The sequence below is a fragment of the Anomalospiza imberbis genome, chromosome 3, assembly GCF_031753505.1.
Source record: "Anomalospiza imberbis isolate Cuckoo-Finch-1a 21T00152 chromosome 3, ASM3175350v1, whole genome shotgun sequence".
Taxonomy (NCBI): domain Eukaryota; kingdom Metazoa; phylum Chordata; class Aves; order Passeriformes; family Viduidae; genus Anomalospiza; species Anomalospiza imberbis.
Genome location: NC_089683.1, coordinates 103348429 through 103376304, shown reverse-complemented (window position 1 = coordinate 103376304; position 27876 = coordinate 103348429). Strand labels below are relative to the sequence as shown.

Below are 27876 nucleotides of genomic sequence, written 5' to 3'. Positions count from 1 at the left end.
ACACTAAGATAAAGCCAGGGTTTTCAATTCAAGGTCATTTTGAACCCTTTATCTATCTGCAGAAGAAAGTGGGGGAGAAAATAATTTAAAAACGTGAATTAGGCTGAGTCATTTTCACTATGAATTGTTTGCAGCTGTCAGAATCAGATCTACATAGTTCACTATAGCTCAATTTCCTTTCTGAGTTAATAACACATTGAACAAACATACTACACCAGACTCCTTCTTTTCTTTCAAATAACCTCACAGTGGATCTGCATTCTGAGTATAAAGAAGTCTCTATTAGCTTAGGCTATTTATAGAACATCAAAGGGCTGAAAGATAGTTAAAAATTAATCGATTACCATCAAATAACAGACGCTAAAGCTCAGTGTATGAAATGCCTTCCTCTAGTGGATAAATTAATGGGGACAAGAGAAATGGGCTTGCTGATTTAGGGACTGGACAGAGGCAGGTGGGCGCTCCCCAGTGCAGCTCCTCAGAGCCCAGGTGAGGCTTTAGAGTTGGTCCTAGACCTGATGGGGTGGATGGGGAACACAACATGCTTGGAATGGAGGAAATAAAGGGTGCAGGTTTCCAGCTGCAGCTGCAAGGCCTTTGGAAGGACCAGCTCCTGGAGTCCAGTGTCTGCTGCTGAATGATTCCTGTCCAAAGGTGGCACTGGGGGATGCACAGGTGGAAATAACTCTTTCTATTCTCCATTTCATGGTCTTTTTTTCCCACTGAAATAGTTAAAAGTGATGGTGGGGAAGTGGCACTACCTGTGTGTGGAAGGCAAAAAACTTGGGTTTGCAAAATATTAAGGTGCTTCTCTGATAATCTTATTTGGATTAGTCAAATGCTGCTCTGGCCTTTATACTCCTTGACTGTAATCATGCTGTGAAGGGAAATAAAATGTTTTATCAAACCAATAACAATTGTGGAAGGGGAAAGAAGAGCTTTCGGAAACAGAAGTCGTTCTTTGAGTCTGAAAGGAAGCAGAAGTGGAACTTGGTTGCATATAGTTCCCAAGTCAGAGAAAGCCCAGGATGCCTTTGATGATATGCTATGTGTCTGCACAGCTCAGGTAAAGTCTAGATTAGACATAGACTCATTTTTGTGATTTTTGTGTCAAGTCTGGGATAGTTTGTTATCACACCTCTGGAGAAAGTGGCTAAGGGATATGCTGGACCTCCTGGTTTAGAGATACCTTAGGGGAGAGAAAGGCATTTGATTAATTAAAGACCAGTTTCTAAGAGAGGATGGTGAGTTTAAAATCTGCCCCTGTTGATTGCTGACAGACTGTAACACACAGCTTACAATGCAGGGGAAGACTTTATTTCTTCTTTTCTTGCCAAATATGCACATTTCCTAGCAGAGGTGACATTTTTGTATGTCAAAACAAAGGTAGAACAGCAGAGCCTTTGAAACATCAAACTCAGATGGAAAATGAGGATTTGGCATGGCTTAATTTGGGCTTTATTAATGCCTTTGGGGGAGAGGGATGCAAGAAAGATTAGGCAGATCAGAGCTTTAAAAGTCATAGATCATGCGTTTAATAGCTCTAATTCTTAAATACTTGAAGGGTTTCATAAAGCCATTCTCCTCAAGTGCAAACTCCTTCCCACTTTTCACTGTTGCATTTGGATCTCCCAAGTTCTTAAAAAGTGCTTGGAGCTGAAAATCTCAGGCCCTTCCATCCAGCCGTGATCCTGCACCAAGGGGATATTTGGAGCCTTTGGAGAATCCCACAAGGAGGTCATGTGCACCACAGATTCTTTCAGTCGAGGAGCAGATGACATTATTTCAGGTACTCACCAAATGGGATTTAAAGCTGAAAAAAAAAACAAACCTTTTTCCATTCAGCTACATTTTCTGAAATGCAAGAGACTTAGAAAGACTGGATTTAAATGAAGTTAATGCTAGATTAAAAAAAAAAAAAATCAATTCTGGTGTTATAAGAAATTGATGGCTAGATTTCAAGGTGAATTTTATCTAAAACTGAAATATTGACTGAGATGATATTAATATTTTGCACTGTTTTCTCTCTTGAAAAGTGGTGTTTTTCCCACTGAGGAAAAAAATTTTTTGCACTGGATTTTGTCCTTTCCATAATCTCAAAATAATTTCCCCCACATTTATTTTAAATATTATAGGTCTATTTTTAAGCCAGCAGCACAAAGCAGTTTTAATTGTATCTGTTATATACTAAAGGAGTTTCCTGTAATAAAATCAATATCATAGGATAAATACTCTGATCTAAGAATAGTAAGCTACTGATAATTTTGCCCATAGTAATAATTTTAACAGTCACAGGAGCTCTGGGAGAGGCTTTTCTAGCCCAGCTCTTCATCTGCACCACCTAGCACAAACCAGTGCCCTCAGGTGTGGCTCTGGGGCCACCTGGTTCCCAAAGTTGCCTGGTTTATAAAACAAGGTGGTTGTTTCAGTCTTTTATTTAATTTTTTATATTGTTCTGGAGAGAGGGAGTGTTGGGTTTGGGCACAGAGACTCTGTCTGGATCACAGGGAGCCAGGAGCTTTGTCCTGCTGGTGTTGGGACAGTGGGGCAGTGCCCCCTCCCTAGTCTCAGGGACAGAGAAAGCCACCTCTGACTGTCTGTAATATATGGAAAAGGCAATTCCAATAACTCATTTTACAACCAAGTGATCATTTATCCTACTAGCAAAATCTGTTCAACTCTGGTTGTATAGGTTAGACAGTAATAAAAGTTCAAGTATCCATAAAATTGCCATTGAACTGTAAATTAATGTGAGGTAAAGTTGTTGCCCTAGGGAATAACTGAGCTCCAGAAAGTTGTGTCCTAAATTAATTAATGCTGAGTTCAGCTCTGCCTAGGAAAAGAATGGGGTTTTGCTGGCCTTTGGTTGTTGGGCTCAGATTTTTGTCTTCAAGCAGAAATTGCTGTTGTCATCTCTGCTCATTTAAACAGGATTTTGAAAATTAGAAAAAAAAAACACCAGGAAAACTTAGGAATTATATTACCTATTTATTTTTATTTTTATTTTTAAATTGTTTTTTAAATTTATTGTTACATCTGTTGGGATGGGTACGGACAGTTGATGTCCACACATTGTACTGGTCAAGTTTCCTTCTTGATTAAACACAAATGGACATTTGCACTTCATGGGTGCTGCTCATCATGACTTAGCTGTCCTCTTAAAACTTTTGGTTTGCTGTTTTTCTTTGTTTCTTCTTCACTGAAAAAAAAAGAGCAAAAAACCCCAAATCCAGTGGTACTTATTTTAATAGGTCAGTTTTAGTTATTATGGATGAGGATTAATAAAAATTAATGTACTCAGTCCCATTGCCTTGGGAATCAGTTGCTTTTTTAAGAAGTTGGGTAAAGAAGCAGTTGGGGTGTCCAGAGCTACACAAAGCATCACTGATGGATTTGTGCCATTCCCACAAGTGAGGAATCCCAATTTTTCCTGAATTCTCTTTTTTCCTCTCTCTTCCTCTTTCCTTATCACCTTAACTTTTTAGTTTTCACCCTCATCCTTCTATTTTTCTTTCTGTTCAGTCTCTATTTATTTCCTTTGCTTCACAGATTGTCTCTCTGCTTGGTTTTCTTTTCCCCGGCACTTACTATATTCTGTGTGTTTTTGCAGCTCTAATGCTGGCTTGTCTGCCAAAGAATAAACTCCTATTTATGGCAAATATATGCAGCTCTATGCACTGCTAAAACATCCTCAGACTGTTTGCTCACAGCCGTCCTGCAGAGACAGCACGACACTGTGAGCACACGAACTGAGCAGCTCCTGCCACCTTCGCCAAAATCAGAGCCAAAACCACTTTAGAACACCTGCCCTCAATGCACAGACCTCTCTCCACCTCTGACACAGCACAGGCTGGGTTTAGCTGGGAGAATTCCACGGGTTAGACCTTCAGGTGTGACTGCCCTGCTCTTCTTGCCCAGCAAGGGATAACAGTTAGTTCTGCCCTCCAGTGGAAATTCCTGAACTGGCCCCCTGTCAGGTCAAGTGGTACTTTTAGAGTGCCCTAGATCTGAAGTTCTGAGCACTTGTTGTTAAAAGCTGATTTTTGGGACATTATCAAATGTGTCTTGGGGTGGTTTTGTCTTGTGCCTCTCAATCAGAATCCCAAAGCAGCGTCACTCCAGCTCCAATCCTTTTTAAACTAGGTTTTCAGCCCTGGTTTTACCAAGGTACAGTAAATAAAGGGGGGGAATTTCAAAGGCACAAGGGATAGTTCTGTCACTGGAAGTCGACAGAAGTTGTGTGTCTAATTCCCATTTGCGCCTTTGAAAACACACATGGCCCTGCTCTGTCCATGCCTTTAAATCTCATGTGCGCACAAACATGAGCCCCATGTTCCTATTCAACCTTCCACATGCATTTTCACTCCTTCCAGTGACATAAACTTTCCACAGTAGCTGAAATATGTCAGGGATGTTTTTGTCAAATTGCTGAGACCAAGTTCTTCAGCTCCCACTCTGCACTTCTGGGGTGATCAGATCATGATGTTAGAGTTGCAAAAGAGCTTATTAGCAGCTGGTGCAGACACTTTCTGTGTGCTCTAAAAACAAGGAGAACAACAACTCAGCTGGGAAGAGCATATGCAATAGCCTTTTAATCATTGCTTCAGCTCACCATGTCATCACGCGTAAGCTTTCTCATCAATGAGCCCAGGAATACAAAACCACAGAACTTCTTAAATTTTCAAACACCTGCATCTTGTGAAACGAATTTATGCACCAAATTAAAAACAAAACAAAACAAAACAAAAAAAAAAAAAAAAAAAAAAAAAAAAAAGGAAGAAAGAAAAAACCCTCCTGGATCAAAAGTGTCTCCTTATCAGGAAATGAAGGACAGGAACAAAAATACCCTCCTCCTCCATCTCCTCCTCTTCTTTTCCCACCTCAAACTTGATGATAAAATTCTGTAATCTGACAAGCCCCTGCAAAAGGATAGCTGGGTGTTTACAAACGGGGCTTTTCGATGCAAGCCTGTGATTAAAAATCCCCCCGGCAGCAGCCATGTGAAGGCTGGCCAGGCTCTGCCTTGTCCCTGGTGCTCCCTGTGCCACCCAGCTTTGTGTCCTGCTTTATCTGCCTGGAGCCTCGCGAAGGGCACAGAGGCAGCTGGGGGATGCCAGTGCCAGGTTTGGAGTGTGTTTATCCAGCAGTGGCAGGGAAGTGTCCCTGGTCATTGGGCTGGAGCGGTGCCCACGGGCTTGGTGTGGGCTGCTGCTCAGCTGTCCCTCCTCTCCGCTTCCCTGCAGTCGCAGGGGTGGATTTGCTTCCTTTCGCAATCGGTCAGACAATAAGGATGTTGCTAAATCCTCTATGGAGCCCAAAGGCAGGGCTGTTGGTTGATCCTTGTTTCCTGTGTAGTTATGATTTGTGTGACCACCAAGCTGCCCCTTGACTCCCGAAGTCCCGAGCCCCAATCTCAGTGCCGGCAGTGGGGGATCGGAGCTCGGCGTGGCCAGCAGATGTCTCCCAGGATATTGCTTTGCAGACACCGCTCTCCCAACTCCCTCTCTTTCCTAAGGCTCCCGAAACTGGGCTTGGTGGGTTTTGAGAAATGCTGTCTCTTTGCCCATTCTCTTCAAGTCTTACAGCCCCAAAGACATAGCTTTGTGATGCTGAGGTTTTTTTAAGCCACAGCCTAAATTAAGGAAATGGTTTATAAAGATAAAAACAAGGCAAGGGGAGGCAGCTCCTTTGTGCCTTCAGAACATTTCATGATTACTTACAGCCTTTGAGGAAAAGAAGCAATGTCAGTCATGGGGGCACACAGCATTTTAGATCACACCTGATTGGAAAAATCATTAACATTGCTGGGATTCTGCTTCATTTTCTGTGGGAGAATTGGAAGATGGCAAGAAAAAGGGTCTGTTTGCAGGTGCAGGCTGTGTTGACACGAGGCAAATCTGCAAATCAAGCTGTACCTGCCGGGCTGCGCTGGCACATTTTTCCTTGGCTAGGCTTGGCCAAAGCGTGAGCTCTTCTCTCTCGCCGGCTGTGCATTATACTCTGTATTTAGCAGCAGCAAGTGCAGCAGTGAGGATAAGAGGTTGCTCATGGCACTGAAGGAATTAGTTGTGGAGGTGGAAGGGGAGGCTGGAGCCCCCAGTCCCAGTGATGCTCCCTCTGGAGCATGGCATTTTGGCTGGGGTGGGCTTTGCAGCCCACCACAGGTCACAGGGAAAATGCTGGCGCCGTTATCATTCCGCAGGAGCTCTCCATTGGCATGAGCCATGTCTTTGAGAATACAATAGTCCATCACCAATCCAATCATCTTTCTGTGACTGAGGGGTTTAGGCAATTATAAAAAAGTGGATGATTTCAATGTTCTATCCCTCTTGTGGAATTATGTTTGGAATTTATCCGGCAAGACAGGGGAAGGGATTTTGTTTGTTTTGTTTGATCATTTCTTATCAGAGAACTTTGTTTGACTCAAACCACAATGATACAGGCATTCAAACACCTCCTTCAGATGTAATATTGATTTATAAAACAGCAGTGCACAGCTGCTAAGCTTCACTGTTTTATGCAGAAGGTCTTCAATTCCCAACAAATTACTGGCGTTTCTACCTATTTACAAATTAATATTTCCTCTGAACCTTGTGCATTTCTTATTATTCCAGTCTGCTTTATTCAGTTTCTGCTTAGAAACCTCATGTGAGTGTGCATTATGCACTGATAGGGCAGCATTAGAGCATCAGTTAAATTGGAGTTAAATAAAAAAAAAATCTAGATCAACGTTTCTCCTTAGGCAAGTTATGCACTGAGTGAAATTAAACCACTATATGTACTTGTAGATTGAAGAATCAGAGGTGGAGGATGGGTCAGAAACACTAAGATCAAAGTTTTTCTTCTTTGAAAAAAATCTCTTTGAAAAACCCCCATGCCACCTATTCTGCTTGTTAATGTTTTGACTGGAAATGTCTGGCAGTGTCATCATCAGCAGAATATTTTTAAAGACTTTTTTTTTTTTTTTTGAGCCAAGTCTAATAGCAAAGCAATGGATCCTTAGCAGCCTCTGTTATATGTCTCTTAAGGGAATATTTTTGTTAATTGCAAATATTTGATTGACAAACATGGGATGCAATTAGTAGGCAGACACAGTAGGAATGTGCAGTGAACTGGATCTCTGAACCAACAGATCTCAACTCTCTCAGCTTGATCTGAAATAGGCTAGAGCCTTTAAACCATATGTTTCCCTCAAACTTTTTCTTTCCTCTGAAAATTCCTTATTTCCCTCAACTAACCTTCTTTCACTCTCTGTACCAAGGGAGTTAATTCATCCACTATGATCACGTCAAATAAAGACAGAAAATTCTACACAAGCTGCAGACTTACGCTGCTTTTTGACCGTGGCAGTAAAAATTAATGTGGACAAGACTATACATGCCAGTTGTGCCTTACAAAAGCCCTAGGTGAAAGAGAATACAATCTAATTTAACTTTAGACATTTTGAGCTTAATGGTCTATTTAAACAACCTGGTACCATCTGACTACATTTATCAATTATATTTCTTTGTATTTATACAGAGTACTGTCTTTCTGGAAAGGCTATAATTAAAACTTATCTAGATAAATTGTGCTCAGATTCTGTGGCATGAGAAGGAATTCAAAGGATTTCAGTGTTTTTATGTGTTCTTTTTCATTTAAAAAAAAAAAAGGTTGCTCTGAAATCTTTAAAAGGAAATAGATTTTCATAATTAGAATAACCTAATTGCAATAGTTTCCATAATTACAGCTAAGAATTGCCAACAGGAAATGCAGTGTGGTCTTCACAGTGAAATGTTGGCACCCTGGATGTTTTTTTCCTGAGTAAGGAATCCCTCTTCTCTCAGGGGTGGGGCACTTGGTCGTCCACTTCTCTTTGGCAGGAAAACTGCCTTGAGGAGTTTCAGCCAGAATTTGGGTTTTCAGGAAATTTCAGCTCGTGCTTTGTGACGTCACCATAATTTCTACAACATTACGTCACACGCTGGGCACAATGGAGGTTGGTGGAGAAAGAGAAGCAGGAGCTCTGAGGACTTTCAGGTTCTTCTGTGAACAGGTCTTGGTCCTCACCATAACCTGCTTGTATTCCTGGAAGTGCCAAACCCTCCCAGATCGGTGGCATGAGTAACCCGAGTTCGGATGTACCTGCATCATCGGTCTGCATTGGCACCTCCTCTTTGTCAAGGCACATGGAGGGGCTCATGCAGCTCTGCTCCTTTTGGAAGGGCCTGATCCCTGCTCCTGCTGGGGGCTGCTCATGTGATTATGGCTGACTCACGTATGTGTGGCAGGATCCAGCCTTTAATTTGCAAATCCCAGTAACAGGATATGTTAATCAGTCACTTCATCGGTGGAAGGAGTGCGAGATCCGTAGTGGCTGCACGGGGAGGATATAAATACAAGCTGGGTTTCTCAAAAACTTTCCTTGCAGAATTTTGTCCCTAGAAGTAAAAACATTATTTTGCTGCTGAGTCCTGAATGTGAAATTTCAGATCTGTTGTAAGAAGCCCCACAGAACTAACAAAAATAATTAATTTCCATCTGTGACGTTGCATACAATTTATTTGTAGTCCTGTTACTGAAGCAATATTTGACAGGGGCACTTAAAAAATACTCTTTTCAGTAGACTAATAGTGTTTTTCCATAAGGGCAGTTAATGGAGGTTCTGTGCAAACCCACGGTAATTTAGACAGGGCTTCATGATGAGCCTCTTTGGTGTGGCAGGGTTATTTTAAATGCTGCTCCAGGTGCCTGCTTGGACTTGTCAAGCTTGCCCTTAGTGAGGACCAGTCCACCACAGATAATTCCTTTTTCACACTGGAGCCATTGTTGTGTCTTTCTGTTTAAGTGCTTGACAGAAAATGTCCACAGTTAGGCTGTGCATAATGTACACTGTCAATTTGTAAGATCCTTCTCTGCAACTGTGCTGAAAGAGGGATTTTGTCACAAGGTTTTCTCCTCCTCCCAGCTCCACAATTTAAATGTTACTGTTTTGTCATGTTAATGCAATTCACTTAAAATATTTAAATTGTCCTTAATTAATTGAGGAAGGAGATTACCATGGTGGTGGACTTGTAGGCAGCGTGTGGAGCAGAGCTGCCGGGTTTTTGGTGAATACAGGTGATGGATGGTGTTGACGTGAGCGGCTGCAGTCGCACAGTGTGCGTATACACAAATTACACCGCCATGTGTGTTCCTCCCTGTTAGCAAAGCCTTTTGTTTATATATACCCAGCTATACATTTACACATTATGTAAATAAACACACATATGCCCATGCAATTTAATTGAATATATGGCTATGGGTTAAGAGGCATGTTACTCTGATGAAAAACATCTTATGGTACGGAGTAAAAATATTTCCGACGTGCTTTTGAGCCTCCTGTAGAATTTAAGAAGGAACTGCAGAGATTTCTTTAAAGGAGTGGTTCTAGGCATTGAACAGGAAGGCCTGGTATTCTTCCAAAACCTCCAGGCTGTTGAGTGGCATTCTCAGAAACCCAGAGTTCCATTTTCCTTCAACTACCTTTATTTTTATTCCGTCGTAGGATTTTCCGTCGATCCTTGGTATATGCAAAATGGACATTACTCTGTGAGTTTGGTTTCAAATTAGGTTCATACTTCTAAGGCAATGGGCAATAAATTAGGCAATCCCCCAAAAACTGACACGGGCATCTCAGAGTGTAATAAAGAGTTGCCATTCAGTCATTCTTGGGAGCACAACACGGCCTTTGATGTGCTGAGAGAGGCACCGAGTGGTGGGTTTGTGGTGCCTCTCACCCTCTCACCCACACTGGTGGTGCCACTGGAGGGGCCCATGTAGGTGATCTCCACTGGGAAAATGCTGTGAGGAGCTGCAGGAGATGGTGAACCCCCTGGGAGGGAGCTGTTGCTAGACTTTCTCCGTGGGGTTGTGTTGCATCTTCTCCCTGGCACTCCTTTGGGCACAGATGCTAGGACAGCAGTGCCTGTTCCTCTCAGTGCAGGGCACCACAGGCCACGCCGCAGGTGACACGTCTGGCTCTGGCAGAGCCCAGAACCGTGTGTCTGCCTCACAAAGAAACCTCTGCTTTTGCTTTTTGTTTGTTGTTTTTTCTCTCCGTCTCCGGCGCAGCCGGGGCGCCTCTTCTCCAGCTGTTCTGTGACACCACGCAGCCATCAAACGCTGGAAGCCCAGATCAGAGAGCAGCAGTGACAGATTCCCTGGTGCAGGCAGGCCAGGTCCCAAATCTATTGTTTGTACCAGAAAGCTCAGCAGAGTGACTTGACAGGTTTTTAAAGCAGTGGAGAACTTCACCAGGAAGTTTTCTTCCTTTTTTGCCCCTTTCCCTCACTCTGCCTGAAACCAGGGGCTGAGCGTGTGCCATTTTGGCAATTAGCAAAAAGGGGGATATTGCTAGTTGTGAGCACAGGTACACAGGGATAATCAGGTGTGTGGGAATCAGCAATCCCTCTGCATGCAGGGGCCATCACTGGGCTGCTTTGTACTATTGCATTCAGACACCGTGTTCTGAGTGTCTTTGTTATCGTCGCCTGATAAATAAACAGCCCTAAAATTACAGAACTTATTATGGTAATTGAGTGAAGAAAAGAAAATGCAAACCGTGCCTCACTATCTATTACATTGCCACTGCTAAAGTTGCCTAAACCTGTGCTACTCAAATGATATTGTAATATTAGCCTTCTTTCTTTTTTCACAATGATTGTTTTCTGTCCATCTCAAGCTGGATGTCAGTTCATTTAGATTTACATCAAGTAGTAAATTAAAATAATCACTCAGCAAACACTCTCAGCTCAGTTTTCTCTTTCAGTCAGGAGTTGCGAGAGATGCTTGAAGCATTCAAGCAGAAAATATTGCTGTCTAGATATTTGTCCTCTGGGTGATAAAGGAGGCATTGTCTTGGGACCCACTCAGGCCTCGGAGCTGATAGTAGCTGTGCATCACAGCTGTGAAGTGCGCTTTGTTATGTGTCTGAGGATTAGGGTTCAGGACCTTGTTTTTCTTGAAATACCAGACTGATCAGAGCTGCATATGTTCGGGGGAAAGCAGAGGTCGATGGTTCTCTGTCCACATTTTTACTAGATTATTTTTGGACAGAACTCTGGGAGAATACCCTGCAGCTTAAACCATCCCAAGAGTTTTTCATATTCTGCATTATAACCATCATGGAAAAATGGCTGTAGTTTATCTATCTGCATTTGAAACAAAAGGCTACAGCATCACAGACACGCTGGGCTTTGGACCCAAGCTGGAGCAGGCTGAATTTTGCTCTTTTGTGCTCCATTTACAGTACAGCTGCCCATTTAGAAGCACAAATGCACCTTGATATAATAGCCAAATCCAAAGAATGTCTGGTCTCAAGGGTAGCACAGACCAACAGTTAATCTTAAGGCAGGGGCAGTGTACAGAGCAGGGGTGTGGGGGGACAGAAAAATGCTGTTCTGTGTTTTTTAGCTGTCTGTTCCAGAAAAAAAAAAAAAAAAAAAAAAAAAAAGTGGATTTCTATCCATATTTTTTGCTATTAAAAAAATTAACCTGCATTTTTTCCCCATCCCAGCCACAAAACAAACAAACCAAACCCCCCAAATCAAAGCAGTGTTTATTTTGGCAAAGATGGTATGGACAGAAGTACTCATAGTGAAGATGCTGTGGTGAGTTAAGGCAATACTTCCATGACAATCCTGAGTAAAGGCTGCAGGACCTGGACACGATCTGCTCATCCTCCTCTTTGTGGCAGTACAATGTGGGAGTTTGTGGAACTGAGGCTTTGGGGCCAGACTGTTGTCTTTTGGTGATACCACAGGATCTAACTGGATTTTACTGATAAACAGAGGGCTATCTGTTTCTTTTGTTGCAAGTCAATGTGCACATACACATTGCAGATTCAGCTTTCAGTGTCAGTCTGAATATCTCCCTCCCAGAATGGGGCTCTGATCAATAGGCAGAATATTGCCTTTGAAACTATCTGTGTTAATCATAGAGCCCCACTGATGGGATGGGAGGGAGAACAGCATCTGCCCACGTGCAGGATAATGCCTGGGGGTTGCTTTGGAAACATGTCAGCAGGCACAACTTTTAACCCCATCAAGCTTCTGCACAAATTCTGAGGGTCATCCATACATCTTTACTTTTAAAATGGAGCCTTTCCATCCACCATTCTTCCATGGAGCCCCATCCCTGCCCAGCACTAGGCCTGCACCTCCCTATAATGGCTCTTCAGGTCAGTGGGATGGCTCAGGTACTCCTCTCTCCATGGAAAGCTGAGCTTGGAGCTGTGTTCCAGGGCACTCAGAAGGCAGTTTGGGACATTAGTTTGAGCTTAGGAGGTTTAATGAATGACACGAGATTACTGTCATGATGGGGCACCAGCCTGGGTTCAGCAGTCACCAAACAGCTCCTGAACATGTTTGTGTCATTCCAGTCTTTTTGTGGATGCCATTGCCATTCAGAGGACGCTTTTGGCAATTTTCAGTTTTGGTGGGTGTGGCAAGAGCAATCTAGAAGTATTTTTTCTGCCTAGACAAACCAGTGCCCAAGGCACAAAAAGGAGCAAATGGAGCAGGACGTGGAATGAGGAGCCTTGGTCAGAGATGTACCTTTGTAATCATTGTTGGAATGAAGCTCCAGGCTGCCAATTTAGTTCCCCATTTGTGTTCTCCTCCTCTGGACACTGGTGCTGCCTGACCTGTGCTCCTTTCCTGAGGATTTATCCTCAGCATATGCATGGACCAGGGCTGTGCCACATGGAATGAGGGAAGTGATTCCTTGTCACTTTGTCTGTGGCCTGGCAGAACTGATTTGCGGCAGTTGTGCCTGCAGAGAGCTGGCATCATGTGAAGGCATTTATTGTTGGAGATATGCTGATAGCAAACCTTCAAAAAAATAATGGGCTAGCAGTCAATGTGCCCTTTGTTTATAAGGAGTCTTTTATATTTAGGTATTTTCCTTCACTTCTGCTTCCTCCTTTCTTAGGAAATGACCATAGGGCATTGACCTCTGCTTTTGTGCTCTTAGAAATCCTCCCTGTCTGTTTTATTTGTCTTTTTTTCTCTCACTATTTTTTTAATGTAATTTGGTTTTCTTTTTCCATGCTTTGAAAAGGTTTGTTTTACCCTTTCTCACTCATGCTAGCCCAGCCATCCATCAGTCCTCTTTTTGCCTCAAGTTGTTGCTACTGATGGGGTTCCATTATTACTACACCTTTCATGTGTTTTCCCCGTTCTTTCTTAAACTTTCTTGTTTGTCTGTCTCATATTTATCTTCTTCTTATATCCTGGTAAAATGTATTTGAGATGCCACTTACTTTCCTTTCTAATCCTTTTCCCACCACATCCTCTCATGACTTTGGGGGATTTTTAGCTAAAAATATAAATCAGGCTCCTCTTTGAAAGCTGGACAAAATAAAGAGAAGTTCTCTTGTTGATTACATTAAAAAAAAAAAAAGACAATTTCTTGAATGAAATAAAAAGAAATCTTACTGGGGTGAAAAGCAGCTCCTGGTACGAACTAACACCAGGGAGGCAGAGACGTGAAACCATCCCCTGCTGGTACCTGTTCCCTCTGCTCATGTGGAGGAGACAGAGGGGCCAGGACATTTCAGAGTGAAAACTGTCATACCAGTAATTGCATTATCTTCAAGGGTTTATATCAGCTGAAAACCAAGCCTCAGAGTTTTACCTGATTTGAGTTTTTATGGGAAGAAGTGTTTACACAGGCCTATCATGATGCTTACTGAATTACTTGAAGCGCACATTGTTTTCTAGATATCTCAATACCAGTAAGAATGTGGAATAGCTGAAATTATCAAAATATTGACATAAAACCCTACACAAACTGTGGCACCGTTGTTTGTGAGTGGCATGGCTTAGGTTTTTCTTCTGCTGTCACCAACCACTGCCAACAGAGCCCTGCATGAAACCAGGCACAGGAAGGGGGAATTCCCCTAGTTCTTTTCAATTAAAAGGAAAAAAAAAAAAAAAAAAAGGCAAACAAAAATGAGAGCTAATTTCCTGACTGTAGGAAAAGAACTGCTGGGGTAGAAGGTTACCAAGGCCTCTGGCTCCTTGTGTGGAGCTGAAGAGAAATATTCAGAGAGTTCAAACACAAGTAGGAGATCTCTGAGCACAGGAAACAGCAACACAGTGCGGGGTAAGAGAATTCAGCAGGGAGCAGGAGGACATTACCTTACCCCATGTGCATCCAGCCCTGGCAGGATAGGGATCCCACAAATCCTTATGGTTATAAGCTCTTGCTAATTTGAGAAGTGTCAGGAATGGCAATGTGATTTTCCCCTCAGCTGTCGGGATCTCGGGGTGTGTATCTCATTAGATGGCACCTTCCATGAATGTGAGCGGTCTGTGACAAGGTCTCTGTGCAGAGCCTGACAGAATGGCATTGCTTTGGTATAAATAAAGGATCTTTATTTGATTTATTTGATGCCTAACATCTTTGTTAGGTAACAAAGTCTGTGTTGTGGCTGCTACTGTGGGACATGAAGAACTGCACCTGTTCTCTGGTGTAGCAGTTGTGAATTGACATCAGGATAAGAAATGCACCCATCCCTGATGCCTTCCTGCTAGAGATCCACAAGGATCTCTGATGTACTTCTAGTTCAGTCTTAGGAAATACTGGAAGTATGCAAGCTGTAGGGAAAACCAGGTGCCTTGCACTTGAAGGCTTCCTCCCTCTAATAACACAAATGTTACCTTGGTGTTCTCCTTGACAGTGGGCCCTCACAGTTGCCTTTTGCATGGGAAGTCAGGCAGTTTCTGAGCAGTGCCTGCATATTCCATGCTAAAAGGGCAGCTGAAAAGGCAGCCTTGGCTGCAGCTGCTACCTGGAAATCCGGAGGCCGTTGTTTTCCTTATTTCATCTGTTGCTAGTCAGCTGGAAAGCACAGTGACCTATGAGTAATGTGGTCATCCCCGGCTCATGCTGATAAAACCTTTACACTGCTGCCTCTTGCCATCTCTCCTTCTCTATCTCTCTGAGATGTTCTGATCCAATCTTGACTTCCTTTGAGGTAGGGCATTCTGTCTTAACGCCCTAACCCCCTTGGAGAGTCAGAGAGAAATGATTTTGAGATTTTTTTTTTGTTGTGTTTTTGCCTGATCAACTTGTCTGCAGGGCTTTTATATCAGAAAGGATGTGACTCTATGGCCATAACCCTGGAGCCCTTTAGGACATTGCTCCTCTCAATTAGTGGCTGCTGCTGAAGGCAGAGCAGAGGAATTTCCAAATCCCAGGATATCAGTGTGGTCCTAAGGGCAGCAAACCACCAGGTGTAGCCCCCTAGAGTTGGGAGGTAGCAAACCTCAATTGGTTTTTGGTTTCTCCACCTTTTGGGCAGCACTGGGCAGTCACCTGGCATGTCTGTAATTCTTGTTTCCATCACTAATAATTTTTTCTTGTTTACTCCTTACAGATCAGCATGCTGGATTTTATGGAGCATTTCTGGAGCTGAGGGACAACTGTCTGGGAATTTCCAGGTGACTGCCATTTCTTCTGCTTCTTTATGAGCTGCTCTGGATGTTGTGACCTTCTCCTTGATCTCAGGCAACAGATCTCTCTCCTAATCCTCTCAATTGGCCACTTCATGATTAGATTGTTGTCTTGAGTTCATCTTTGAATGCAAAGTGAAGGATGTTCTGGGTCCCACCAGGAGAGTTTGAGCAGGAACCTACAGACTCCCAGTTCTTACCTGACGGGATTTTGCTTGCACTTCCTAAAGATATAAATGGTTGAACACTTGCTGGTTAAAGATCTGTTTCTGTCTGTGTGATCCTGCCTTACCTGTGCTTAGTGTTGGAACTCAGCTTTCTTGTCCTGACAGAAAAACTGTCACTTTCTGACAGCACAGTCTTCACCTATTTTTTGCCTTTTTAGAGGGATGAGATTTACCATGGATTGTTGTGGTTGGTTCTAGACTGTTTCGTATGTACATCATCTTAATTTCTTTGAGAGACTCCAGATTCAAGTGAGGCAATGTTACAGTGGGGACCCACAAAAAAGCACTGGGTGTGATGGTCTTAGGGCCACCACGCCATGGGCACACCAAGCCCCAGCCCTGGCAGCAGCATCTTTGTGCCCAGCCTGACAAGGTTGTTCATGACCCAGAGAAAAGCAGAGTGTTTTTCAGGCTGGCACTGGTCCATCCTCAGTATGATAATGAGGGTATTGTGAGTTCCTTGGGGCAGGGACTGTGGTTTTCCATATGTCTTGAGTTGCTCCAAGATTGTGGCTGGCATTCTGTGAACCAAAGCTAATAAATCAAAGCCAGTTTTTTCTCATGCGCTTCAAAACCTACTCCATTTTGGAACGTGAAAACCACGTACAGCTCACTGCAGGCTTTGTCAAATTATTCCTCCCCTTCACACTTGGACTCTTCTTCATTTTCCACACACTTAATACTCACCCAGCTCCTTTCTGTAACTGGCAGCTGATCCAATTACACACTAGAGGTAGAAATACTGAAGTCTTACAGTTCAAATGTGGAATGATATGCATAGTCACTTTGTCACTCAAATCCTTAAAAAAAAAAAAAAAGGAAAGGAAAGAAAACTCCTCAGACTGGCTGGCCATAATTAAGGGCAGAAAATAGAGCACACAGTTAATATGTCCCTGGTTTGCCAAGACTGGGATGTCACAAGTACCAATCAGGAAGCCAGAGCCATGTGGCTTCCCAGATAAAAATGCTGGCTTTTTTACTTCTGGGGCTACAGTTCAAATCCAGCTTAAGGTTCTAAATGAGATGAGACCCTTAACCTATGCCAAAACTGGGGATCCCTCCAGGTCACAGTTGAGGTTATTGGCAGGTCACTGTGATTAAGCCTGTCTTCTGTTGCCTTCAGCACATTGAATGGCATAAATAAAGGGATTGAGGCCCAAGCCCTGCCACAATGCCAAGAAGCCTGAAGTATTAGAGATGATAATGAAGGCCTGGCAGTAATGACCCACTTTGAGTTAAAGTTAGGATGAGCCTAACAGGTACCCCTTGCTCACCCTGTTGCCACTGGACTGCTGTGTGTGTTGCATGCCTGCTTCCAAAATTGCATTTTTGGAGAATTCTGGATTGGATTCTCAGCTGGATTTGTGTTCAGACAGCATTTTACATTCGGCTTGTAAAACTGCATAGCAGTACCAAAAATGTAGGAACCTTCAAAGTCTCCAAGCTCCTCCAGCTCCCACCAGAGAGCCAGAGATGAGAATCCCACATGACAAAAAACAAGCAATAATTAAAAATCCCTATTTTGCCCAAAGAATCCCTTTGTTCAAGGTATGTAAATGTCTTTGCCTGCTTATAAGTTGTTTCATTTTTGATAGTTCCTTAGCTCAGTAATGTGAGCTTGGGAATAGAGGAGTCTGAAAGGAGTGTTACTCTGAAACAAAACACCTGTCTTTCAGTCAAGGCTAAATTGACAAGCAACAATTTAGTTGTCTAAACTCAGAGCTTTCAGGATTTCAGACTACATAAATGTCAAGATGCCTAGGTAGGGCTCAAAGGTGAGCGACAATGTAGGCAAATATACATTGGAACTTCAATTATCCAACCCCTGATCACTCTCAGTTACCTGAAGTTTAAACATGTCTGCTTTCACTCTAGTTTCTACATTTTTCTGTAAAAACCCTTTGTACTGAGTCACCTGTCTGTGCCCAGCGGAGTCTGTAAAGTTTTAAGAGCTCGTCTCCTGGGGAGCTTAGTGTGTCTGCCAGATCACAACCCCTCTCTGATGGAGCCTGTAATTATTCCTTCATGTTACCTGGTGCATTTGGATAGAAGTATTAAAATCAATAAATTACTGTTTTCAGCTTTGCTCTCCCAGCCACATTTCCCTTTTCCATAGGCTTGGTGTCACTGAGGCACCTTCCTCCTGACAAAGAGTGTACCTGCATGGAAATGCATTGAAACCTGATTTGAAATTCTTTAATGATTCCCTGAAGGGAGATTGTGTCCTCTGATGAGCAGCCAGAGGATGGCATGGACTTGGCTACTTAGCAATAGTCACCATTATTGCACCAAATTCTTCCCTTCATTGCTCTCCTGTAAAATCTTTGGCATTGACTGAGATCCAAAAGCCAAATATGCCTTGGTTTCCACGGTTTAGAAGGCTATAAAGCTGCTGAGATCTCAATCAAGACCCTCTGAAATTTTGCTTTACATTTTCCTGACTTCAATGCTTTTTCTCAATACATCCCAGTTACTTTTGAGGGGTTTGCTGTCTTTTGGGAGGTAGCAGTTCACATTGTCAGGTCCCTACACCAGCTACAGAATTAAAAATTTTGAGCTGGCAGGAAAGTATGTGAGACCTTCTCCCCTCCTTTGGCATCTTTATGTTTTCCAGCCTCATTTTCCCCCCATTCTTGCCTTACACTTTCCACTTTTAATTTCTCCCAAACATCATTGCTCCCTAACACCATCTCTTCTCTCTGAGGGGTGAAGGGAGTCCCTTTCCTTTTTATCCTTGCTCTCCAGCAAGTATTTTCCTCTTTATCCTTCAGGGGAGGCACCTAAACCAGAGTAAGGAGCAGAGATTTTTGTTTCATCCCCGAAAGAGAATATGAATAGGCCAGTGTGCTGGGCAGAGCCTTTTGGGACATGAATGCACTAATCTGGGCTGGGGTCCCTTTCCAGAGACACATTCCATGGTGGCACTGGGAAATGAAAGCTGCTGTGCAAGTGTTGCCTCCTCTGCAGTGCAGGATTTTGGGGTAGGATGAGCCCCCTGAACAATAAACCAGCCCCACCGTGAGGAAGAAAAAGGGGATTTCAGGCCAGGTCAGGCAACATCTGCCTTCCCTTTAGCTGAAGGCAAAGAGCTTGATCCCAGCAGAACAAATGGCATAAGTCATGGAGGATCCAGCATTGCACAGGAAAGGAAAATCCTGTTCTCCACTGAAAGAAGAGTTGCACAACTGAACCAAAAGGCAAAATGCAATCCAGTCATCTGTTGCTTTGGGAATGGGAAGAAAACAAAATTAAATGGGGATATTAAATTGTAAGTTTTGTGGGTAAAGAGAAATCTCATTTGCCTGGCAGCAAACTAATATTGCCAAGAAAATACAGCGGCACAAGAAGAGGAGAGATTGCCCATTTCAATGTTTAGGAAGTTCTGGTGTTGTAGGTGTTTCATGGCCATCAAAAATTGAAATAAATTAAAGTTCCACTTTAATTGAATTACACAATGACATCAATTTAAACATTAGTAAACAGATGCAATTCTGTGCAATGCTTTAAATTGCGTTTTCTCACATATGCATTTAATTTAAATTTATTGAGATGGGTATTTATGTTAATAAAATAATTAAAAGCAGTTATTTAAGACTAACTATGAAGTAGCTGTGTAACTACCTATATTAATAAGACAGTTAGTTAAGGGATAATGTCTATGGCTTTATGGTGTAATTGCAATAAACAGCTGCTGAGTTTGATTAAGAGCTGAAGTGGAGCTAAAGTGTTTGAGCAATCTCAGAAGCTATTTGTTGTAAGTGTACTACAAAGCAATAGCGATTATTCCTATTATACAAAAAGCCATAGCATAAACATTAAAATATAGCACATGAGATGCTTTTTTCTTGGGTTGTTCCAGCATCTCCATGGGAAAGGTGGGGCTGGAGAAGGAGAGCTGGGCTTTAGTGGAGAAGAGGCTTGGGAGGGGCAATAATTTTGTCAAACAATTTTGTTCATACCCAGGTTCACCCCTGAGTGAGAAAACCAGGGAGAGCACAATCTGTGCTTGTGAGCTGTGTTTTTTCAGGAGTGCCATAATTTGAAAGTCTCTGGCCAAATCCCTTTCCAATGTATAAAAAAATTTCAACAATGGCTCCAAGTCTGACTTAGGAATTTTTTCAGCTTTTTGTTGGAGTATAAACAGGAGAGTTGGGCATAAAGGCAAACCCCTTCTGTAACTTTGACCATGAAATGGCCACTGCCACTCCATAACTCCATCACTGACACATGGAGCACCCATTTCCCAGGAATATCCTGCTTTATGGCACTGACACATACCTAAACTACAGACCATTAATTTCAGTGGGATCAAGGAAACAAATACTGCCGTTGTTATTTACAAACAGTGTAGTTTTCTGTTTCTGAACTTGTACATAAGACATTTGCCCTCAACATTTCTGCTGTGTTAGTGTCCCACAAATTTCATAGCAAGTCAGGAAAGAGGGGCTTAATTACTTAGAAGTAATCTTTTATTTCACCTTTAATTTGAGAGCACCTTTGAATGGTGAACTCTGAGGCTTCGGTTGAAGCACAAATGGACAGGGCAATCCTCAACCTTCTGCTGCTCCTCATTCCTTTACCTCTCTCAGAGACTGGCAGGGCTGTGAAACACTGCCAAGCAAAATACAGCCGACAGGGGTCTTGCATATTTAGGGCTTTGTAATAAGCTGGACAAGGCCTAGAACAAGAGTTTGTGGGGCTGGGGGTAAAAATGTGTCCTGGGTGTCCCACTTCAGGCCCTGAGCTCCTTTTGACATTGTTGGGAATCATTCAGGGAAGTTCTCACTTTCAGCCAAACCCAAACACCCCTGGGGAAGATGGGTAGGTCCATCCCTGCTGTAAACCAAACTCGGGGACTATCCCAGTCCATGTGATCAAAACCCACCGGTCCATTTGCATCAGGGCTGAAGGGATTTCACACACAGATGTTAAAAGTACAACAGAGAAGAAAAGAAAGGTGTCAGCAGCACAGTTACACTGGTTTCCTCCTGTTGCACAGCCTATCCTGGAAAAGATAAGGTATCTCTGACCAGCCAGTTGTGCGTGAGGGTTTAAAAAAGCTGACAGGAAGAGTCTGCTTGCAAAGTCCGATGCACAACGATTAATCCAAGTGCCAGCTCGCTGTTAATCTTGTGTGGAATGGTTTTGCTCCTGGTTTATTGAGGAGGCAGAGGTGTCTGGGCACTGAGGGAGTGTGTGTGTATTGCAGGCAGGCCGGGCAGAGTCACTGCTGGCAGAGCACCGCTGCCACTAGGATCTTCCCAAATAACACCTGGCGGGGCCTGGGATGAGCAAGGACCCGCTCATCTCCAGCGGCTCCTTCCTCTGGAGAAGCTTAGGCAATGGCAGAAAAGCCCACCCAGTGTACTCGCCTTGTTAAGCTGCTGGGGCTTGCAGGCCTTCCTAACTCTGCCCTGGGGAAAAACTGTGTAACAATGGATAAAAGACTTGGGCCTCCCAGCTTAGTTACAAAGGATTCTCTTCACTCATCCTCTTAGTGAGAAATCCAGTTGAATGCTTTTTGAAATCTTTCAAATATTAAAAATAAAATAAATCTTCTTATTCTGTTTCCCGGCAAGATTCTTGACTGCAGTGCCATGTTGTCACACACTTCAGGTCCTTTAAAATGTCGAAAGGACCCCCCTCAGTGATGTGGCTGTAGCCAGGTATGCAGAGAAAAGGTTATTCAATTCTTTGTGTGCCTTCAGACCTTCAGAAAGTTAAAGGGAAAAAACCCAATGAGCCCTTAGAGGGGGGAAGATGTAGTGATATTAAAATAATTGGGTGTCAGGCTGCAGAAGGCTCACTGCTACCTGGTTTGGTCAGGATCTGCTTTGGAAAATAGCTGGTTTGTGTTTATTTGTTTCAGCCAGAGAGAGGGAACTATTGCTGCTTCACCTGGGCACAGGAATCACTACACTTTGTTGCTCTGAGCAGTTACTGCAGAAAACACTTGTCAAATCTGTTGTGAAAACAGCCAAACACTCTTTTGAGCTGCCTGAGAAACTAGTTTGCCTTCCACTTCCTTCTCTCCTAAAGTGTTACCTGCTCCCTCCTCTTAGTGCCAATGTCAGCCTAGAGATATGCCACTCCCTCTTGGCACAGACTTCCAGCCCAGAGGGGATGTGATATTCACTAACGCTGAGGTCACTTAAAACCTGGTAGAGTTGGGAAAATGAAAGCTGTCCATGTGGGTCGTCATCAAGGGAACCATCAAGTGACTCTGCTACTTGTGATCTTAGAAGTCAGGTTTGCTTGCACAGAAATCTTTGCCCACGCACATTGTTGTCATCCCTCTCTAAAGACAATTTCTTCATGCGAAGCTCTTGCAGACAGTAGAGATTGGTTCTCTCTGCCTTGCTGTCTCCTTCCCCTCACAAGAAGTGGTTGAATATTCAGCATCCCCTGATTTTAAACTCTCTCTTTATAGTCTTTGGTGCTTCTCAGTAATTTCTGAGATCATGCTGGTGTGTTCCTCTACCACTTTGAGTTAGAGCACATGGGAACCTGATTCTCTTAAAGGGATGGATTTCTTGCTAAAGTTTATGTTTAGATTCATGTAAAAAACATCCACTTGCTTGTTAGGTATTGGTTGGGGTTGTTTTTAGTTTGGGGTTTGGGTTTTTTTGACATCTTGCTATCTCTGGATTTAGCATTGGTTCATTAGTTAAGGGAATAAACAGCCACATTTCCTATTATTCATATTATTATAGTGTATTCCAAGCCCTGTATATCCAGAAGTTTGTTAAATAATTCTCTATCCTTTGAGAAATTCCCATTAATCTCTGACCAAGAAGAGCAATAATAAGTTAGTTAGTCATCATATATAAAAATCTGAATCATTTTTATATGTATCTTTAATGGCTTCCTTTAATTATGTGTCTTCTTAAAAATGCTGCCCCTCTCAAACACAGCATCCTTTTATTCTTCAAGAGGATCTAATTTCTGAAACAATGGAAATTAAGGCACTGATGCTTTATTTGGGCAAATGAACAGAAAAATACACTCACACAGCTGTAGCAGAAAGTACAGGAATAGTGTTCTATTACCTTGTCAGCTACCTTGATATTATTAGGAATATTTTTCAAGTCAGGCCAGTGGACTGCTGGGATCAATGTTACACTGACAGCGAAGTGGACTGGGATGGGATTTTGGCAGCAGCCCAAGGGAAGGTGAGATGCCTTCCCTGCTGCTCCTGGCCTTGCTGCACATGTCCTTGGCTCGGGTTCCGTGGTGGTTCCGTGGTCACCAAGGGCAGGAACCCCCCTGCCATTGTCCCGCTCTGAGGAATGCGGTGATTCCATGCACTCATCAGCACCGAGGAGCGTTTTTAGGGTCAGGGAAAGTTGTAGCCTCCTCGTTCTCTGATAAAATGCAGATCTTCAAGTGGGCAAAAACCTTCCCAGCAGGGCCAGACGGGTGGGCAGGCCCAGCCCTTTCAGGGGTAGCTCAAGCTGCTGGGGGATTAACGTGGCTGGGAAGCCACAGCCATGATCGTTGCATCACCCGCTCCTTTTTCCTTGTTCTTTGTTAATCTAAGTATGAGTTTGCCACCTTAAACCCACAATAAAAGGCAACATTCACTGCCCTGCCACCAGAGCTGTGCTGGACAATGTTTTCAAACCTCATTCAAAAGGCGTCTCCTCTGTGTTCATCCGTCTTCCTCTGAAGGCACCAGAGGCTCTGAGTAAGGGATAAAAAGGTCAAATGTAAAACAGAGGCCGTCTCTAACCCTTCATGGCCTCTTTAAACCCCTCCATAGTCTATAGGCTGAGAACACTGAAAAAGGAAGGATGATACTGAAGCCTTTTCCTCCCCTGTTTTATTTCAGGTCAGGTAACCTTGCTCACTCTTGTGGAAAGCCTGAGGAGTTCCAGGAGGGATTTAAAGAAGAGATCTTCCTCTCCTGTTCAGGTGAATAGTCATGGGAGCCTAAAGCAGTATAAATACATGAGGAAATCTTTTGATTACATGTAGTGTTAAAAAATGCTAAAAATACTTCTACTACAGTTAGTGTTGAATTTTTATGTATTTACTTATTTATCTTAATTTATGCCATTTTTCTCCTTTCCCTGGGAAGTGAAGACTATCAACAGATAAGGGAGAGAAATTTGTGTTTTTGTATGCAGTATGAGTCCAGTACTTGGCCAAGACCCAGATCTATTGTGGCAAGAAAGTAATAGCTGAACTAACTAGGGACTCAGACTCTCTGGCCAGCATCCAAGAAACATTAAAAAATGTAGTACTGCACATAACAAGTAGGAAGACGCATGCAAATGTTGATGTCTTATTGAAAACTGTTACGTTATTAATATGTTGGGTTTATAGACATGCATTTGGATTTTAAAACCTGCCGCTGAAGTTCATGCCCTGAAATTACCTGCTGAACTCCATGTCTGAAATAATATTTAAAGCAGTGTCACACTGGTGAGGTAGTTGTGGAGAAAATGACACATCTGGATCCCTGGAGTGTTTCTATTGGGGGCACCGAGACAGTGGCAGGGGTCCAGTTCAGCTCTCAGAACAGTTTCTAAGCATTGGTCCCATTTTTTTCCTTCACTGTGTCTTCCCCCCAAGCATGTGTTGACCTCATCACAGGGTAGGTGGGTTCACTTTCTGTTGGTTCATGTGAGAGGTGTGGGTCAAGAGCTTTGTGTGGTGCCCAGGGATCTCCTGAAGCCTTTTAGAAAGGAGATCCCAAGAGCACTGGGGGTTGGCTAGTAGAGGATTTAGGATGACTTTGATGCCAAAGAAGTATGAAACTGAACTGTATCAGTTTCCTGGTATCAGGAATGATATCCTGATGGGTGCAGGATACAGCTCATATTATCACACCTGTGCTTTTTGGGAAAGTGTTTAGCTTTTCCTGTAGGTCTGGTTTGTCATCCAGCCCTGGTAGGATATAAAAGGTGATTCAGCTCAGGTCTTGCAGACAGTCCACTGAGCAAAGTGTCTGTGACTCCACAAAGCTGCTGCCTGGGAGGAAAGGTGAGGAGAGATGCTGGAGCCTCTATTCCAGGTGAATTCCGTGTGTATGCAGCTGCCATCCTGCTCTGTGGAAATGTCATACAGCTCATAATGCCATCCCAGAATGGTTTATTGCCATTGCCAAAGGTGTCCTTGCCAATGTCCATGTAGATCCCAACATTGCTAAGGGTCTTTTGTGGCACACCCAGCAAGTTACTTGCTGTAGTGTGGCCACAAGAGCGCAAGGAAGCGCACAGAAACAAAGAAGCTGGAGAAGCAGAGAGCTCAGTTGGGGCGGCTTATGTGGAGCAGGCACTGCTGTCCTGTGAGGCACGACAGGAAGCTGAAATTATAATTTCTTTCTACCACAGCAATAAGCAAACAGTTTCAGTGATTGCACTTTATTCACAACCATAACTGTCACCACTGACATTCACTGGAGGTGTCAAATCCCAGGGTTTTATGCTTTTGCAGTAGTATTTTATCTCTTCCCCTCTAGAATTATTACTTTTTTAGTAGGGAATAGGTTAATGTTAGGGCTAAGAGGTGAATGGTAGGACTTGGTTTCAGATTTTTTTTTTTTAACCTGACCTTCCTTACTCCCTGTTCCCCTCTCATCTGTGTTCAGAGCTTTGTTTGAGCTGGAGAACCAGTTTGATGGTTGCTGTTGACCAAGTGAGCTTGCTCCTACAGTGGGGTTTTTTTTTTCCTAATCTCTCAACTCTTAATTGTTGCATGCAAATTGTTTAATAAATAATGTTGGACAGAACAAAAAAAGAATAGATATTAATTAAGAAAAGGATTTAGGCTGACTCAGTCTCATACATGAGACAAAAGGTTAAGTAAATGCCAAGGCTGCTATGCCTCTTCAAACAATGAATATTAGTTTTAGAATCATTAATGTCTGCTTAGAAAACAGAGTCATACTGGAGTCTTGTATGCCAAAATAACCAAGGCCAGGGCTGTTTCTTTTCAATCTGAAGCTAAATTATTCTCCAATAGAGGGCTAAATGTATGCAATTAACAGTGCTAGGTAGGACAACAGGGAATGGCACTTCTAATATGTAGCCAAATTGAGATCAAGTTTTTCTTTAAATCTGGTAACTTAGACATTTAATATGCACAACCAAGCTCTGCAAGAGAATTAGTGAAAAGAAGCAGATAATTAACTCCTTCCCTGCTTGTCAGTGGCAACAAAATTATTAGCCCACTGTTCACTCACTCCTGTCTTCTCAAGTTGCTGGATCTACAAAAACAAAGTGGGTTTTTTTTCCCCAAGTGCCTTCCATATATGAAGACAGTTGTGTAGTCTTTACTAGAAATGAAATTACCACACCATATTTTTAAAGAAAATTTCATCCCAAGAGAGGTCAGCTTTTGGAATTGAGTTTAGAATGAACACGACCAGGAGAGCTTAACTAAAACTGCATACTCTTGAGTTGAAAGCTTAAGAATATATGTTTTAAAAAATAAATAGCAAAATCCATTTTATACAAGTAGGTGGCTCTGACTGGTACATAGGCAAGAGAAAAGGCGCTTATTAAAACTTCCCAGCACCCTCATGTGCAAAAAAAGGTCTGTACTGACCATATTAGCATCACCCTTTAGTATGAGTGTACCTAACAAAAATGTTTAATTCTCAGTCAGAGATCTTCAAGAGGATGAATGTTTTTTCACAATTTCCTGAGGGAAAGGGAAGTAAAAGATGGTGAAGTGACTTCTGTTTGTATCTAAACTAACCTTGCTCTGGGCTCTGTTGAGCTGAAGCAAAGGGGCTTTTTCCATTCCATGTCTCCTGCTGAGGAGGCTCTCAGAGCAGAGGCTTTGGTGGCAGTGGTGACTCCTGCTGAAGTCAACAGCTACATGCAAATAAAGCCTCAGGTCTGAAACCAGGACACTTAAATAGCTCAAGTTTTGTTTCTAAGGCTGAAGTGCATTACAGCTCTCATTTAACTGAGCAAATACCATTATGCTGACATCCTTTGCATTGTCACCAACAGGAAGAGAGAGTTTTGCTCTAGGGCTTGTTTCAGTGAGGGTCTGTGCTGGAATGTGTTGTATTTACATTTCATATTTGTGCTGTGTCTAGGTCTCCCTCTCCACTTTCTGGTGCTTGCTGCTTTCAAGACTGAAGGAAACCTATCTGGAGATTGGGCCTGTTTGGGGGCATGTGCCCAAGCCCAGCTCTGAGCTTTATACTTTCCTTTTAGGCTTTTCAGCACTATTATTAGGAAAAAGCAAAGAAGCAGCCAAACACCAGATTGTTGCTTTTTGATATTGAGCTCCTCTCTCGATAAGGGGATAAGTTTGTGCTCAGGCTTGGGTCTGTATAAGAGATCCATAAGGGAGCTAACATATGGGATATTTTAACTCTCCATATTTAAATAACTTTCATTAAGACCATTTGGAAAGAATCTGTGCGTTTTCTACTTGTGAGTCTTTGTCTTTTCCTTTCGAGAATTTTATTTCTGGAGACTCTGGATGACTAAAATTGGCTCTCTCCTCCCCAGCTGGCCTGAGCACAAGTAGACTCCAGCAATCTGTAGGTCTCTTAACTGAGACCACCAGAGCGGTCCTGGAGGATCAGCTCAGGCTGAGGCCACCTAGGAACAGCTTCTCTCTGGCTGCAGTGGCCTTTTTCACCACTGGGCAAATATTTGATTTTGAAAGTGTTTAGCTTTCACTTATTTCATTGTGAGTTCATGCCAAAAGGCCAGTCATGATGGCCCTTACGTTTGCTAAAGGTCTGGCTCTGGCTGTGTGGTGTGGGAGGATCTCCTGCCATGCAAAACCTGAGGTCAGACTGTCCTCTTGCATTCCTCCCGTGGGCATTGCTGCCCTGGGCTGGTGCGGCTGATGCCGTCTGAGAGAAAATGTCTGGGTTGCTTCGTGTTCTGGCACAGTCCCTTATGGACAGACCTCTGTCCTGACAGGTTCTATTCCTGGGCTCGTTCTTCCCCCATTTAATTCCCATCTGGCAACGCCGTGTGACCAGCGTGGGGCAGGCAGACGGTCCCCACATCCTCTCTCCTGAGGTCACCAGCCACAAAGGCAGGTGGGAATGGTGACTCTGCCCTAGGGGTAGGGGCTTCTGGGATATTTGTGTGCATAAAGACGTGCGCCTCAAACCAGCAGAGGAATCCTTAGAGGAGTAAAGGAGAAGGGAACCGAGGCTGTGGTTTTTGATTCTGCTGTAGAGGTGT

General features: G+C 43.1%; 2 long non-coding RNA genes across 3 annotated transcripts in view; one reads left to right on the top strand and one right to left on the bottom strand.

Annotated features, from left to right (window-relative positions):
- The window catches only part of LOC137471669 (uncharacterized), a 139624-nt gene that overhangs the window by 73435 nt on the left and 38313 nt on the right, over window positions 1–27876 (top strand). For both annotated transcript variants that reach the window (XR_010997768.1, XR_010997769.1), the window contains exon 2: window positions 15404–15467. This is a non-coding gene — a long non-coding RNA (uncharacterized lncRNA). The remainder of the gene's footprint in view (window positions 1–15403; window positions 15468–27876) is intronic.
- LOC137471671 (uncharacterized) lies at window positions 23173–24833 on the bottom strand. Its single transcript, XR_010997771.1, has 3 exons — window positions 24542–24833; window positions 24295–24386; window positions 23173–23389 (listed from the first exon to the last, which is right to left on the bottom strand). It is a non-coding gene; the product is annotated as an uncharacterized lncRNA (long non-coding RNA).